Source organism: Biomphalaria glabrata, chromosome 1 (assembly GCF_947242115.1).
Source record: "Biomphalaria glabrata chromosome 1, xgBioGlab47.1, whole genome shotgun sequence".
Lineage (NCBI taxonomy): Eukaryota > Metazoa > Mollusca > Gastropoda > Planorbidae > Biomphalaria > Biomphalaria glabrata.
The window spans coordinates 38,700,934-38,719,167 of NC_074711.1; positions in this window are offsets into that span (position 1 = coordinate 38,700,934).

Consider the following 18,234-nt stretch of genomic DNA (forward strand, 5'->3'; position numbering starts at 1 on the left):
ACCTTTATAAGATGTGTCCACCGCTGCCACCATGTTACGATGGACACTTAAATATACATACACTTGAAATAATGACACTCTCAGGTAAACACAAACAAGTTTAATTAGTCATCTTAATTACTGGAGTAGTTTCCCCTGTGCATGGGCACAACTCTTCCTAACCTATAACATTCCATCAACAGGGGCGACTCCCCTTAGAGTTTGAAAAAAGAGTTTACGTACATAAAAATCTAAATAGATCTATATAGGCCTATAGGTCTGTGAATCGATCAATCGCGGATAAGAATTTATTTTCGGTTTCCAGTCTAGTATAATATATAAGATTTAGTAAGGCCTATAATAAGATGAACTGTAAATTTAAAAAGACCGATGTTTTTATCTAGGTTTATACATATGTCTATATCCTGGTATATTTATATGTTTTATCTAGGTATATTTTTCAAAGCATTTTCGTTACGAACCACTGAACATGTGGGATTGGTCTTGTGCAGTCTTCAGATAGGAATCTTTTGATGTTGGTACCTTCCTGCCTTAGTTCTTTCCTTTGTTATATAGATCTGTTCCATCGAACATCTCTAGCAATTTCTTGTTTCTCCTTCTCTGATATGTTGATATAATTATCGTTTAATTTCAGCAGAAATCACAAGTAGATCTATTTCAATTTGGTTAACCCCAGTCTCAAAATATAGTTTTAGCCTTTTAGATCACAGAAAAAAAAATACAGTTTAAAATTAACTAAAAATCAAAACACAAATTGTTTCTTCAATGGGAGTCTCAAATTAAAATCAATATCCGATGCACTTTGATAGCTCAATATAGGGCTTAGCTAATTAGGACAGTATGGTCGTAGTAGCGCTATAGAACGTCTATGACTTGACTCAACCAATTTAACGTACTTCGACCGTTGTAAAAACTAACCTATAACTTACTATGACCGTAATATAGAGTGGCGAGTCTCCTAAGTTTGTGTCTGTCTTTTGTTTTGTTTTCATTCGTCGGTTAATGGCGAGACCCAGAGTCAACGTCTGCTATCTAATCAGGTCAGGGGATTGAGCGCGGCCGTGGGTGAGACACAGAAAAGGTTTACCGGGGCCAAAGTCTCACAGCAGGCGTTGATTGGACGACTAAAACCTCAGGCTTCCAGACCTCGGTTCGATTCCTATCTATCAGTAATCTTTATGGCATTAGCAGCCAGAAAGAGAGACTAGCCGTTTTCTTTTCCTAGGCAAAAGAAGTGCGTTGGCTTGTTTGAATGTTTGAGAGAGAGAGAGAGAGAGAGAGAGTTAAAAAAAAAGAGCGAGAATGAAGAGCGGTGTATTGCTTTATTGTGCTTTCTATTTTTAGAGCATGTTTTTAAACTGTTTGCACTACTTCATCGCTATGTTTTGTTTTGACTCACGTTAGTACATCGTGACATGATCAGGAACCACGTGACAGGAAGACTGGAAGATATCAGGAGATGTCAACCGCCTCTCCGATGTTAATGTATACTTACTCATTATGAAACGGCAGAGGATGGTGACATTTGACATAAACTTATGAGAGGACACATGCTCATTTCTATTTTCAATGTCACTCTGACTTAGGCCATCTCGTGAATTAGTCTCTCTAAAAAAAAGTAAAGTGTTCCGCTAAATACTCAGAATGTGTTCCGTGAAGGAAAAAGGTTTGGGAAACACTGGCTTGAACAAGAGTCACCGCCAAACATGATGGAACATAGTCCCAGTGATTCCCTTGTTGGATCATGTACCACAGGGGCATTAATTAGTTTACAATGATATATATAACCAATAAAAGTATCTAAATTTGTAGGTCATTTCATAACATTAATTTATGTATCTTAATAAGTGAACTTATAATGGAATATTAAAGAAAGAAAGTAATTAAACAAAAACATACTTTTATCATAATGTTATATTGTTTACGCTATCGTAATTATTAATATTATTATTTTTATTTAAAAAGTTAAGGAAACGCTGTTCTGAAAATTTAAGAGTTACTTTAAGCGATTTCATACACCAATAATAAGATTACTTTGCCTGCATCAGATGTGGAAAAATATGCAGGTCACACCTGGGCTTGCATAGTCATGCGAAACATTGCACTAATCCTTAATCTTCAGAATCGAAGACATTGTCATCATTAGGCTATTAATAAATATTATATAAATAAGATAATATTAATAAATAAGATTACATTTTTTGTGCTCATTTGATACTTATGTCAGTGTATAATAAATATACCATTGCTTTAACTACCATTAGGTCAGACTATAAGGCACAGAAGCTGTTACAGACTACTCGTTTTCCCCCGTGTGAGGTGAGGTGCGAGCTACTATTGGTCTTGGGCCAGGGTGCAATGAACCCCTTCACGTCATCGTCGCTACGCCACTGCATTATATGATAATCTCTCCTCCCAGTGCATTTTATTCTTCCATATTTAAATACCTCACTCTCTAACGCTCTCACTACTCTTCCACTGAATCTTAGTTCTAAGGCTTCTCGCTCATAAGTCTCTAGACTTCCGTACAGATCATTTCCATTTTATTCTTCCATATTTAAATACCTCACTCTCTAACGCTCTCACTACTCTTCCACTGAATCTTAGTTCTAAGGCTTCTCGCTCATAAGTCTCTAGACTTCCGTACAGATCATTTCCATTTTGTTCGTGTTGAAAGTTCAGCTAAAAAGATTACTGCGCAGTGATTGGATAAAAAATGGCGCGAGACAGTAGACGGCTTTTAATGCCCGGAGACCAAGTACTTAAGAGCAGACGGTAGCTGTGCCCTCGTCCACCGCGATATGCCGTAAATCAATTTCCTGTTTAAAAGATACAAACCGACCTTTTTTTTTTAACCCTCAGCCACCGAAGCCATCCCAGGGTCGATAACTCAATTGGATCAAGTTTACAAATTGACAAATGACTCTATCTGGACCTAAAGACTAAAAGGCTGTCGTCTTCTCGGGGCATTCAAAAGTAGATTAAACGAAGTCTTAAACAAGCAGACGGTGACGAGGTTAATCCTTTTTAACTTTTCAAAGAAACATTTTTTTTAAGAAGATAACTAACTTTATTTCTTCAACTTTTTAACCCCCAGAAAAGGACAAGTTCGTTCTGGCAAGATTCTCCTTCTACAGGGTAAGGGCATGACTACATTAAAATGATTGGTGCAAAATGAGGAAATTCCCATTACAGCTATTTTTGGCTACTCTGAGAAGAAGTGTTAGGAAGTGTTACAGATGTAGGGTCCTGACATTTTCAATGTTTACTTCTGTCAGGTTTAGATAAAAGACTGGTTTCAATCTTTAGTCAGCATTTTTGTTTTCAAGACGCTACTGTAAATCTAGTTTGATGGAGATGGGTCTGACGCCATTGTTAAGCAAATGAAAAAGATAAACTTTTAGAGGCCTGAAACTACTTTAAAAGAGCAATTATCTGAGATCAGAAACTACCTTGCATAAGGAACATTTTGAGGTTCCTAAATATTAAAAAAGAAAGTTTAGAGGTCAATACATACATCTCGAAATGCTGATAGTGGCCTACATTGAGCATTAGTTCGAATCCATGGTACATATAAGATTGCATAATAGTGTATTCAAAAATATAATGAAATTGTACACGTCATTTATAAGAACAGTTTATACTCACACACAATTAAATTGACTCTCTCGGTCAAGGCAGAAGATCTTGACATGTATTTATTTTACCCAGCTTTTCGGGTGTCTTCCTCATTGGAGATTTCATCTTGACACCATATTTTCAGAATCCGCCTTAAAATATCAAAGGTAGAATGGATGCTGGGTCGTGGGAAATGCATTTCAGACTGTCGTTAGGATGGTCCCAAGCTTGAACCCTGGCCTGGAAGTTTGGGCTGGAACATCTTCATTCCTGAAGGAAGTTTGGGCTGGAACATCTTCATTCCTGAATATTGGGCTGGAATATCTTCATTCCTGAATATTGGGCTGGAATATCTTCATTCCTGAATATTGGGCTGGAATATCTTCATTCCTGAATATTGGGCTGGAATATCTTCATTCCTGAATATTGGGCTGGAACATCTTCATTCCTGAATATTGGGCTGGAATATCTTCATTCCTGAAGGAATGTCGAAATTAATTATTCAAATAATAATAACAGTAAGAACGAATGCTTACATAGTAGCCGAAATTATTATAAAACACGCAAACGAATATTTGTACACATTTCGTACAGTTTTAAACCCTATAATAAAACATTTTCCTAAAAGATTATGTATTATTAGAGATTATCATTTATGAAAAACTATTGTAGCTACAGGGGGCGGACTGGGTGTCAAAATCGGGCATTTCTATACAATGCGGCTCACAAATTGTATGCCATATGATGGGCATTCTATCATACCTGTGTTGTGTAAAGTTTAAAAATGTATCGAAAGTAGGCCTATTTTGATGTATAAATAATTTATTAGATGATTTTGAAACTATCTGATAAGCACTAAGTGAATAAAGTATAACACTTGGAATGGTGAATCTCTTATTTTGAAAAACATTCTGCTATCATATACATTAACATATACATGTGCTTGACATTCAAATTCAAAGCATTCAAGCTGGTTCGAAAAGATGGGGGGGGGGGGGAGGCAGATGAATTTTAGTACAGAAATCACACTATTCGCATACGAATTTATTAGTCATGTTAATAATAGTGTTACAAATGAACAGTGACAAGTAGAGGTCAACGTATGACCCCTGCGAGATGACACAGCAGCCAGTGATCTCTGGAATCTACGCGTAGGCCTATAAACAAAGACAGGATGTGACGTGTCCTCACGTGTTGTTTCAGGGGACAAACAGATCTAAGAAGGGGGCAGTTACTAATGATCAGTGACAGATAGAGGTCAGTACGTGTGACCCCGGCTTGATGACACTGCAGCAGGTGTTCTCTGGAATATACATATAAAAACAAAGACAGGATGTGACGTTTCCTCACGTGTTGTTCCAGATGATACTAGCAGTGTTTGTGCAACTTTGGAGGAGCGATTAGGGACTCTATATAAGCCAGAGAGTTAATGTAAAAAGTCAGTCGTGAGTGAGCCGTTACAATCGATACAGACGATGTAAGACGTGTGCGGCCCTATTGGAAGAGAAATGTGTACGACTCGATGCAAGTTAACTAGGGTAGAGTTAACTGGAGTGGACTACTGTCGTTAAAGTATATACAGCGTACTACAGTGGACTTGAGCCGTTACAGTCGATACAGTCGATGTAAGATGTGTACGGCTCTGATTCGGTAGACTTGAGTACGACTTGGTTCAGCTTTGGGAAGTGTGTCGTTGGTCTGTTCTATGGAATACGGCTCCATGCAAGTTGAGAAGAGATGAATTGCAAGGAAGTGAAGAGATGAATTGCTACGAAGTATAGCTAACTGTAAACTGACATATATTGTACAGTCTTCTACGCTACATGTTACAGTGACGAATTGTTAGTGTTAATAGTCATTAAAGTTATATGAAACTGAAAGGTGAGTCGTCAAGTTCTTTGCAGTGTTTTTATTTGTGTGCCTACTAATACATTTAGCCAGAGGATTCAGAAATACGTAACAATATGTACTAATTATTTATATTTTAACCTATTTTTAGATTATGGCATCAATCCCTCTCCCTACACCCCACCATAACCTTTCGAGTGGGTGGGGGGGGGGGGCGGTCCAATTTAATTGTAGAAATCACATCTTGTTACTCTTTACCAAGAGGCCCGTATAAGACATTGGCCCCAAATCACCCCAATAGAAAGAAAACTATATGGAGAGCTCCCTGATTTGGAAACCACTGCGCAGTTCATCTCATGTATTGGTCTAGTCATCTGAACACTCCAACATAACAATGAGAACGAAGAAGAAGAAGAACATCTTGTTAACGAATCAATTATATATCTATATAATAAAACTTGTTATTGATATTTTAACCGATCTTTATATTATGTCGTTACCCTTTTAGCCAATTGGGTGTGAAAGGGGGGGGGGGCGAATATCTACTGCCCTTCCAACCTAAACCCTTTAAGTTTGGGAGGGGGGGGCGGTCCTACTTTTATTTTGAAATCATAGTTTGTGAACAAAATTAGTTGAATTACTTTATAATTTCTATATTATGTCGCTCCCCTTCTGGTATCTTAGCCGATTTGGTGAGGTGGAAGAAGTGGGGCGATTGTTTCTACTGCCCTCCCACTCTAGCCCTCTGAATGGGTGGGGGGGGGGGTCCTATTGTTATGGACATAGTTTGTGAACAAAACTATATATTTAAACTTCATATTGATGTTTTAACCCATTTGAATATTATGTCGCACACACCCTCTGATCTCAAATTGATCATTAGTAAATATAAAATGAAAAAGGGTTGTACCAGGTGCAGGGCCAGTCCTACAGGTTGCGGGGCCCTATGCGAAACGGATTGCGCGGGGCCTAATTTGGGTTGTGATAAGGATAATAAGTGAAAATTAAGATTTTGTATTAGAAAATAAATTCGTCTTTGCATTTTATTTATACTTGACTAAGAACAAAATCACTGTCAAATTAACATTACCAGCCATCTACAGTAGATAGTATTTTTCCAACAAAAAGCCGATAAACATTCAGATCTGCCTTTAGATTTAGAATCTAATATCGACTAGCAAAATATCGCTTTTGTTTTTTTATTTCTAAGAGGTCGAGATAAATTTAGATCTATATTTGTATTACTATTAAAGTAAATGAAGTATTTGAACTTCTTGATTTGGTTAAAATTCGGCTTACTATTACATTGTTATTAAATGAAAGCTGACAATGTCGTTTAATCGCGAGTAGGATTGGCGTTTTCCATATTGAATGACACCCCGAAATGACAATTTTGTATTTGTCTGTTTCAAAGAGAATTTTCAGAAGATTTTAATAATTTCATGAGATTTTCATGACTTTTTCTTATATTTTATAATTTCAGGAGAATTCCATGAACCCTTTAAAAATAAGTTAAAATGGTTTAATTTAATAATTTACACCTAGAATTCGCATAGCGCGGGGCCTATGAAAGAGCGGGGCCCACTGCGGCCGCATAGGTTGCAGTGCCCTAAGACCGGCCATGACCAGGTGGGAGGGGCGATAGATCTACGGAGAATGCGATTCTGCAGTGAAGAATGCAAGAAAACGCTTTTGGCGTCGGGGCTTAGCCCCGATCCCCACTGGGGTAGCTTACAGCTCTCCCCCAGACCAACAACCGAAAGGCCTCATCATGGCTTTTTTTTTCCAATATTTTTTTTTCGGCAGCGATTCTCAAAGCCTTAATCTAAATATGTGGGGTATCTTATCTTTTCAAGGAACAGATCGGTTGTATTTGCCATGTAGTTAAAGGCTTGTAAATTCATATTAGAATATTTTTCAAATAAAACATTATTCTAAAGGTCCTTTTTTAATAGGATAAATAATGATCTGTAGATCTCCGGAGAATGCGTTTCTGCAGTGAAGAATGCAAGAAAACGTTTTCGACCCGGACCCCCTGGTGGAGCTTACAGCGCTCACCCAGACCCCATAGCTGTCAAGAGAAAGGCCTCAAAATGGCTGGGTTTTTTTTGTTCCAACCACTGGCGGATCCAGGAGGGGGGGGGCGGGAGGGGCGATCGCCCCCCCCCCCACTCGGCCGACCCCCCCCCCCCCCCAGAAGGGGTGGCGGACGAATTTTAGTATAGAATTCACACAATTTGTAAACGAATTTATTACTTATTTTAATAATATATACTAATTATTTATATTTAAACCTATTTTTAGATCATTTCGCCCCCCCTTCTAGTATGTTGGTCGACATGGTGGGGTCGGGAGGGGGCGATGGCATCAATTCCGCCCTCCCCCTAAACTTTCGAGTGGGGGGGGAGGTCCAATTTATATGTAGAAATCACAGCTTGCTAACAGAATCAATTGAAAATCTATATGATTAAAACTTGTTATTGGTATTTTAACCAATCTTTATATTATGTCGTTCCCCTCTTGACCGATGGGGTGGGGATCGAATGCCTTTACTGCCCTTCCCACCTAAAACCTTTGAGTGGGGGGGGCGGTCCTACTTTTCGGAGAAATCATGTGAACAAAATTAATTGAATTAATATATAAATTTTATATTATGTCGCTCTCCTTCAAGTATTTTTGCCGATTCGGTGGGATAGGGGGGGGGGCGATTACATATACTGCCCTCCCCACTCTAGTCCTAGTCCTATTTTTATGGAGAAATCATTGTATGTGAACAAAATTTGTTGAATATGTATATAATATAAACTACGTGAACCCATTGTATATTATGTCGCACCACACTCTGATCTCAAATTTTATCATTAGTAGGCTTAAATATAAAATGAAAAAAGGTTGTACCAGGTGGGAGGGGCGATACATGCAATCACCTTCCCCCCATGGGACAAACCATTCAAACCAATACTTTTTCTTTTTGTATTATAGTTAAGAAATTACAAAATTTAAAAAAAATCTGTCACTAATATAATTTATACATGCTATAAAATTAAATTCTTATACCGAGTCGCCCCAACCCTATTCTTTAATGCCAAATGCAATCATTAGCAGAAATTATAAAAAGGAGTGAGGATTAATCATTTTCACTCTATCGCCCCCTCCCCTTTCCAGATAGAGTTTATGTAATTTCACATGAATTTATCTTAATTATTTTAAGAAAGACTTTGCTTTGAAAAAGTTTTAATTCAAACGAAATTTTTCAGTATATGAGTCACGATTGAGATGAGTTCTAAACCCAAATATTTTTTTTCCTAGTCGCCTTTTTCCAACCTTTACTCAATCTTATATTTTTCTAGTTAAATAAGTTTTGGACTATAAGTCACAATTTATGCTTGTATTTTATTGAATATTACTTATCAAACAATTTTTTTTCGGCGGCGATCCTCAACGCCTTAATGTAAAGATGTGGGGTATCTTATCTTTTCAAGGAACAAATCGGTTTTATTTGCAATGTATTAAGGGCGTAAAAATTTATAATAGAATATTTGTCAACATTATTCAAAAGGTCCTTTATAATAGGATGAATAATGAGCTTTAGGTCAGGAGAATGCGTTTCTTTAGTGAAGAATGAAAGAAAACGCTTTTTGTGATTGTGCTTCGACCCTAACCCCACTGATAAATAATGAGCTGTAGATGTCAGAAGGATGCGTTTCTGGCGTGAAAAATGCAAGAAAACGCTTTTTGCCCCGAACCCCACTGGTGGAATCTTACAGCGCTCCCCCAGACCCCCAAGCTTGCAAGAGAAAGGCCTCAACATGACTTTTTTATTTTTTTCGCTGAAGGTTGAGAAACACTGCACTATTTTATTATCATATATATATATATATATATATAAATATATATATATATATATATATATATATATATATATATATATATATATATATGCTGTAAGCACGTTTATGAATAGGGTTAGGGTTTACTCGGCGTTAGGGTTAGGGTTTGGAAAAATCGCCCCCCTCCCACTCCAAAGTTCTGGATCCGCTAGTGGTTCCAACATATATATATATATATATATATAGATAGATAGATAGATAGATAGATAGATAGATAGATAGATAGATAGATAGATAGATAGATCTATAGGCTTTACGTGCGTTTATGCTTAGGGTTAGGATTTACAAAGCCTTAGGGTTAGGGTTTGGAAAAAATCCCCACCCCAACTCTAAAGTTCTGGATTCGCTAGTGCCTAAGCATCATCTGCCCTATAGGTCACAAGGTCTGAAAGAGAAATTTTACTTTACTCCCAAGGTCAAATACTTCTTTCTCAATGACGTGGAAGCCTAGTTTGACTGTCTGCACCTTAAAGTTGTCTACACACCAGAACATCAAGTCCATTTATTTGAAGGTCATTTAATCTCCTTAAGTTTAGTCAAACTAATGTTGTCCAGATTATTTCATATTTAGCAAACCCTCTTTGTATTTCGAACTAAGTCTAAATCTTTGTCGTCTTATGGTGTTGAGCCTGTTCATTCATCAATGCTCTCATCATAACGTTGGTGACTCTCTAGTGCTTGTGAGAAAACATTCAGAATTTTACTACTTTTTAGCACAGGATTCTAGCAATAGTTGCTTTTCATCTTATTTATTGTCTGCTCCTTGTTTTTCGATTTTATTGCATTTTTTATTCCAATCAACACATGTCTACACTGTTCAAGATGATATTTATGAGTTGTGAAGGACTTCGTAACGCCTACCTGAGATCAAGCGTTTTCTTTCATTCTTCACTGAAGAAACGCATTCTCCTGACCTAAAGCTCATTATTCATCCTATTATAAAGGACCTTTTGAATAATGTTGACAAATATTCTAATATAAATTTTTACGCCCTTAATACATTGCAAATAAAACCGATTTGTTCCTTGAAAAGATAAGATACCCCACATCTTTACATTAAGGCGTTGAGGATCGCCGCCGAAAAAAAATTGTTTGATAAGTAATCTATATTATAAAGTAGAATGTGTGGAGTATGTATGTATGTTACTTATAGACATCAAAACCGCTTGACCAATCTTGATAAAACTAGGCAGGAATGTTCCTTGGGTACCAACTTAGACCTTAGTGAATGTATTGTAGCCCTAAAACAAATGTAAGACCCTCAAAAAAAATAAAGTTGTCCGACTCTATTACAGCTATAGTATTTTATGGATCTAGGCCATGTCTACAATGTTGACATGAGAAAAGATAGAAAGGATTTAGACCTAGATCTAATTTTAAGAAATACACTTTGCGCAGATAGTTTTTTACTTTGACACATGAAAAGACAAAAGAAGATCCATTGATTTCATTATATAATAAAATTAACCTTCAATTTTGTGTTTAAAAAGCATTTTTTACATTAATTAGTTCCTTATATCTGTGATTACAGATTTCCTGACGAACATTCTTTCATTAGACAATTCCGTAATGAATCGCGTACTAAATATTAATTCGTTTAATTGTTTACTTTATAATCCCATCCCTAGATCTAAAACTCTAATTAAACTCTAAGATGATAAAACTTCTCTTCGCACAGATAGTTTTATACTTTAACACATAAACATATTAATTAAAGTCCATTCATTTCATATTTTGATCAAATAAACATTCAAATTTGGTTTTCTAAAGCTACATTCACCTACGAAAGCTGCGAAGCCGAGTTGAGATAGGCCTAGATCTATATTAATTCATGAATCGCGTACTAAATATAATTTCGTTTAATTGTTCACTTTATAATCCCATTCATTTAACAAAGCTATCGCTCTTTTCGTTTTTAATAGATAAGAATGTATCGACTTCGGGTAAACCCATTTTCGCAAACCTAATTTTATTTTCGTAGCGAAAGAGAAATAACGTGAAAGGATCATTAGCTAAGTTTAACATACATCTAAATCCAATCCACTAGATTATTCAAAAGCATTTTTTACATAAATTAGTTCCTGATATCTACAGATTTCCTGGCGAACATTCTTTCATTAGACATTACCAAATGGTTACACATCTCTCTTCTGAGGTCTGAGTCTATTCCTAGGCCTAGGTCTAAAACTCTTACTGAACTCTAAGATGATAAAACTTCTTTTCGCAAAGATAGTTTTATGCTTTAACACATAAACATACTAATTATTGTCCATTCATTTGATATTTTAATCAAATTAACATTCAAATTTGTTTTTCTAAAGCATTTTTAATACATTCGTTCGCTGTTCGCTAAAGCTGCATAGGCCATAGCCGTGTTGAGATAGGCCTATATATTCATGAAAAAAAGTTCACGCATGCGCAGCACAGAACTCTAGATTAGTGTTGATTTAGATCTACGTCTACCTCAAGATCTACTTTATACTTTATACACATGAACATACAAAATTTAGTCTATTCATCTCAAATTTTAATCAAATATATGTAGGCCTACAAGCAAATGTTTTAATTTGAAAAAAAAATGGATTCAAGCCTATTAGCTATTCTTATTTGATAGCTTCATTCACACTATTTTTACATTGACACATTCGCTTTACTTAGTACATTATTATTTCGTTTAATTGTTTACAAAACACTCTCAGTGACTATATCGACAGTAATGCGCAAATGAAGACCCGCGGGTCGCGGGTAACATATGTCTAGTATTCAATAAAATACAAGCATAAATTGTGACTTATAGTCCAAAACTTATTTAACTAGAAAAATATCAGATTGAGTAAAGGTTGGAAAAAGGCGACTAGGAAAAAAATATTTGGGTTTAGAACTCATCTCAATCGTGACTCATATACTGAAAAATTTCGTTTGAATTAAAACTTTTTCAAAGCAAAGATAATAGTGAACAAATAGATGCTATCTTACTAGATTTTTCTAAGGCTTTTGACAAAGTTCACCACCATAGTTTGCTTAAAAAATTAAAATATTTCGGCATTAATGGTCCACTGCATCCGTGGATTAAAGACTTTCTGATTGGGAGAGAACAAACTGTAATAATAAATGGCTCTAAATCAACACCGATAACAGTAAACTCAGGTGTACCTCAAGGAACAGTCTTGGGTCCACTACTATTTTTAATTTACATAAATGATTTACCAAATTGCATTACTTCAGGAACAAAAGTCAGATTATTTGCAGACGATTGCATAATATATAGAACAATAAAAACAACACAAGACACAGATATTTTACAAAGAGAATTAGATGAATTACAGAAATGGGAATCAAATTGGAGCATGTCTTTCCACCCAGAAAAATGTCAGTTGTTAAGAGTAACAAAAAAACTAAAACAAATTAATTCCACTTATCTTATTCATGGCCAACCAGTAACACAGACTAAAAACGCAAAATACCTAGGTGTTATAATAAATGAAAAACTGTCATGGAATCCACAAATTGATGAAACTACAAAAAAATCAAACAAAGCATTAGGATTTATTAAAGGAAATTTCTATAAATCAAATAAGAACATAAAACTAAAATGTTATTTAACCTTGGTTAGGCCAATAATAGAATATGCATCCTCTGTTTGGGACCCCTCAACTCAAGAAAACATTAAGAAACTAGAACAGACACAAAATAGAGCAGTGCGATTCATAACAAACGAATATTCACATTTGACTAGAGTAACACCTTTAGTAAAATCACTAAATTTAGAAAGCCTTCAGGACAGAAGGCTCAAAAGTAAAGTAGCAATAATACATAAAACACTGAACCATAATCTTCAAATACAAAAACAAAATTTAATAAAATACTCTGAAAGACACAAAGATAAAGGCACATTCCTCATCCCATATGCTAGGACAAATTTGTACAAATACTCCTTCTTCCCTAGTGCTATTAGAGCATGGAATGGGTTGCCTGAGCTAGCCAGGAAAACCAGTGACTTGGCAGAATTTAAGTCATTGGTTAATATGCATGACTAAATGCATGACGCGTAGGACGTAATCATCTTCTTTTTTGAAGTAACGTCTGTATTATATAAGATAAGATAAGATAAGTGACTTCTCCACCAAACCAATAAGAACTTGTATGTGACTGGACATGTTATCTCTAGGACTTAAAACGTTGTTGGTCTCTTTATATATTCATCCGAACATATTCACACTAACGTCGACCCAACTCTAACGCGTAACTGACTTAAGACTTCATTTGCATGTAAGTGTACCCATTCTCTTTGCAACTTCACATGTGACCTAATACATACTGGCCTCAAGTTTCTTGTTTATCGTTTAGTGTGTATAAGGAAGTGACGTCTATTACAAGCACTACATACGGATGTAGGGTATTTACGACAATGTTTTAGATTACTATTAGACCTTAAAGTGTAAAAGATTTTTTGTTTAATCACGACCCTCAAAGAGTTGCTTTTAAATAGAACATTATAAAATCTTAAAACATTTTAGCGGCATTCATGCGTTGTTTTTTTTTCGATGTATCCACTATATAGAATTAAGAAAGTGTCGGCAAGCTGTTTTTTTAAAGGTATAGGATTGTGGGCACTTGAGAATACAATGTTCTACGCTCTTCCGTTGTACCTCAGTTTTGACAAAGCTTGTAACAACGTACTCTGTCTGTCTGAGTGGATTCTTTTACTCGTTTTTTTCTCTCCCACTTCCAATTCTTGGATCAATTTAAAATTGTTCACAATAATTCACAGTCGACAACAGTTACAAGAATCAATACATAGTCGACAACAGTATAGGAATCAATACAAAAAAAAAAAAAAAAAAAACCTGTTCGTTAATCAATCATTGGTAATTTATCAATTTAGTTTAATATAGAAAGGGGGAGATAAACCTTACATTATTGAGAAATATGGCATTTATTGTGCTGTGTTTTCTCTTATATAAGAGTTGTTCTTTTAAAGTATTTTTTGTTTGTATTTTGCTTGTTTCGTAACATGGAAGTTCAATTTATCGTCCTTGACATTGCCTAGTGTATTGTGAAAACCTCCAACACAACACAGTTTTTGTACGCTTTTAGCACTTGAGAATAATACTATACTCAGAAAAAACACAAAGATAAAAGCACATTTCTTATTCCATATGCAAGGAAAAATTCATACAAGTACTCCTTCCCTTATGCAATAGAGCATGAAATGGGTTGCCAGAATCAACCACGAAAATCAACGACTTAGCAGAGTTTAAGTCACTGATTGACATGCATGATAGTAAAATGCATAGGTGGTAATTATATTATATATTGAAGTAACGTCTATAGACTCTAATTTATATGATAGGAAGATAACATTTTCTACGCTCTTCCGTTTGTAGCTCCATTTCAGAGGCGTAGATAGAATGGGGGGGGGGAGGGAGGGGTAGAATTTGAAAATCCCCCCGGGCCCCCACTTGAGGAGGCCCTCAGCTGAGTGGGGTTTTTTTTACACTAAATATTAAATATTACGCAAAATGCAGGGGCCCCAAAGAGGTCAAGGCCCCCCCCCCGACCGCCAAAAGATGGCCAATTCCTAGTTACGCCACTGCTTCATTTGTTTTTCTCTATCTAGTTGGCAACAAAGAAGTTCCATTGAGCGTCCGTGACATTGTTTAGTTTATGGGGGAAATCGTCCAGTACATTGAATACAACTCTAACAATTTCTAGAAGGTTTTAACATGAAAACAAAAACCAAGTCGTTTCACTAATACAATAACACAATTAGCCGGTAAAAGGGGAGTAATCTATTTTCATTTGCACTATGAAAATAGTATAAAAACCACAACAATCAATCAGTGCAACATATACTCATTTAAACTAAATTAACTTAAACTGGAATTTTAAAATTAATCAATTAATTTTTGTTTGTTTATTCTAAAACATCAATATTCAGCCAAATTAAAAACTTGGAAGTAAGAAATGAGGCAGTGTAAATTAACTATGAAACTAGCTTCAATAGTTGGCCCTGTAGCATTCGGTGTACACGTTCAAACCAGCCAAGGACTTCCTCGTTGATATCTTGCTACCTTAGTTGCAGAATGTTCACCTTTAATATCGGAACCGGAAGTAGTGAGTTTCTATTTCTGAAAAGATGCTGGTGGAATTACCAACGTGGCTGCTTTATATTTGCGCTAGGTATGGTCAGTAATCGGAACATGTTAAACGCATTTATTTTATTTGTAAATACAAAGCTGATATAGATATTACCTTCCCCATTACTTTTCCCTTAGTCTGTCGGACCGTTAGGGCACCAAACCAAACATGGTCAGGTCTATTGACCATCTTTTTCCATTAGGCCTACTCTCTGTCTTTCGCTTGACTTAGAGTCTCTTTCAATGACAGTACCGTCCATAGGTCATTCTTTGATATTATCTTCCTAGCGCTTGCTCTGCCTCTTCAGTTCACCGAAGCAAGGTCTTTGCTAGCCCGGAGGACCCTTGTATATGGCCATACAGCTTAAGTTTGTGTTTATGACAGCGGTCAGCAGGTCGTCTGGGATTCGCAAGCATACCAGAATGTGGCCATGACCAAGGAGCGCATCAGTCTGACTTAAATGCTGAGGGCTATGCCTTTGTCATTCCTGATTGTCTTAATTAATTGAATACAACCTAAAGCTGTAACCAAACTTGGGCGAAGCCTCAGGGGTCAATCCTAAGGAAAAATCAAGAGCCGGCGACCCTTAGACAGCTGTACTCGTTGCTACACCCTGGCAGAGCCTGCTACGCCGCTGACCCCAAATTGTATCGGCACGTGCCGTTCCTTTGGATAATAGCTGCGTTGAGAGGTTGAAACTACTGTGTGGGCGACATCACTTCGAATATAGCTAATGCACAGGCATTCATCTCATTTCCAGGTTTGTAGCGCCACTGGGATGGACACCGAGACGGCCTTAACACTGCAACGTAGCAACCTGTATAGGCAGTGGAGATAGGTTTTGTACGACGAGGCAACGAGATATTTTTTCCACTGCCCACAGGTTGCGATTCGCAGGTCAGTGTTGAGGTCTACTATAACGACTGCTCTCGGATGGAGCCATGGATGAAGAGATCGCTTGGACAACTTCAAACTGATTTACATAAATATTTTTTTATTTTTTGACGACGCTAACTGGATAAAAGTGCTTACACAAAGAAGGCAGCTTGCATATCACTATATGACCAGTGAAATTATTCCCTTCTAAAAGAGGACACGAGTTTCTTCTTTTTTTTTAATCAAGTGATTGATGATTTATTTTTTGTTTTGTTTAAAATAATGTTTATAATTATTTAAAGCTATAATTGTTTTATGGATAAAAAGAAATTATTTTTAAATTCTAGAGTGCTCTTGTTTAATTCCCCTGAGGTGGATGTTGCTTAATTTAGGAATTCCTTTTTCTGCCACTGACCATTGAAAAAAAAAGAGGGGGGGGGGAGGAGCATAATGGGTATGTACTTTTATATCGCATTCATTCTATAATGGGAAAAAGGGGGGGGGGCAGAGAGTTTGTTCATGATTTCACTCAGCACTGTGTGTGCAATCACACTCTAACCCTACAACTCATGGTGGGAATCATTTATAATTAGATAAAACAACAACAACATGCCCATCAAGGCAAACAACTGGGAGATGATAAATAGTCAAATAAAAAATGTGTTTATTTTAAAACGTGGTCATTATAATCGCACATTGATCTGTATTTCTACATAGATTGTTTTGTCCTGTTGTCATGTTGAAGTGAAATGTCTCTATTAAACATTGCTAACTGGTCATTTGGTCAGTGCTATTTACTAGTTCTAAATCTATAAGAGGTTTAGGTGATCTGTATTTGGGAAGAAACTTTTTTAAAAATATCAAGTACATTGATTTAATTCTCTCTTGGGCTCAACCCGATATCAGCCATGGTATAAAAGTATTTAATGATAGAAGAATTTGTAATAAATTTGTACTATGCAAAAGCTGATACCAGACTGCCTCAACAATGATTTTCTTAATAATGTTATTCTTTAAAATATTATTTTCTTGCTATTGTTTTGTTTGTATAAGTTTCCGACGAGCCTTTAGAAATGAAGATAATTTCATCCAGAACCTCCTGCAGGATACATGGGCTGGATTTAAACTTCAGATCATCATTAGGATAGTCCAAAATGCATTCTACGACACCACGCAGCCTTTAAGGTATCTTTCTACAACAAAAGAATTCAGTAGAAAGCACTACGCTGGATAAGGCTTTATATTTAAATTGTGACTACTAACTCTTGAAAATAGTTACTTTAATAGGTTATTTAACTGAACAATGCCTTCCAATGTGAAGGAGTTCAATAATTTTTAAAATAAAATAAAAACTTTAAATGGTAAAACTACCATTCATCAAAACAAGCAAGTATACAGACCACACTGTACGCAAGAGGGGAAAATGCAAAGAACCATTTGAACATTTTTAATTGTGTATATTATGAGTTCATATTTATTTTTAATTTTAAACTAAAATGGTGAAGAGCAATGAAGATAGAGCTCCATGGCAAGGCTTTCATTACAATAATTCTCAATTTGTACCCTGCTGCCCTACAGAAGCTTGGCACTAGCCACTAGGATATAAAAATCGGATAAATCATTTGTGAAGAAATGTCCAAAACTATTTAATTTTAAAAAAAAATTAAGTCACACCTGAAGACACCACCGGTGGCATCATAAGAATTGATTATACCATATGCAGACTCTAGGTATTATACTTTTTTTTATTGCAGGAGAGTAAATCTAGCACTAATATTTTTTTGAAGAGTTTATCAAGAACTCACACCATCACGACAGAATTCTTTCCTAGTGTCAAGTTTTACATTTTGGGAGGCACTAA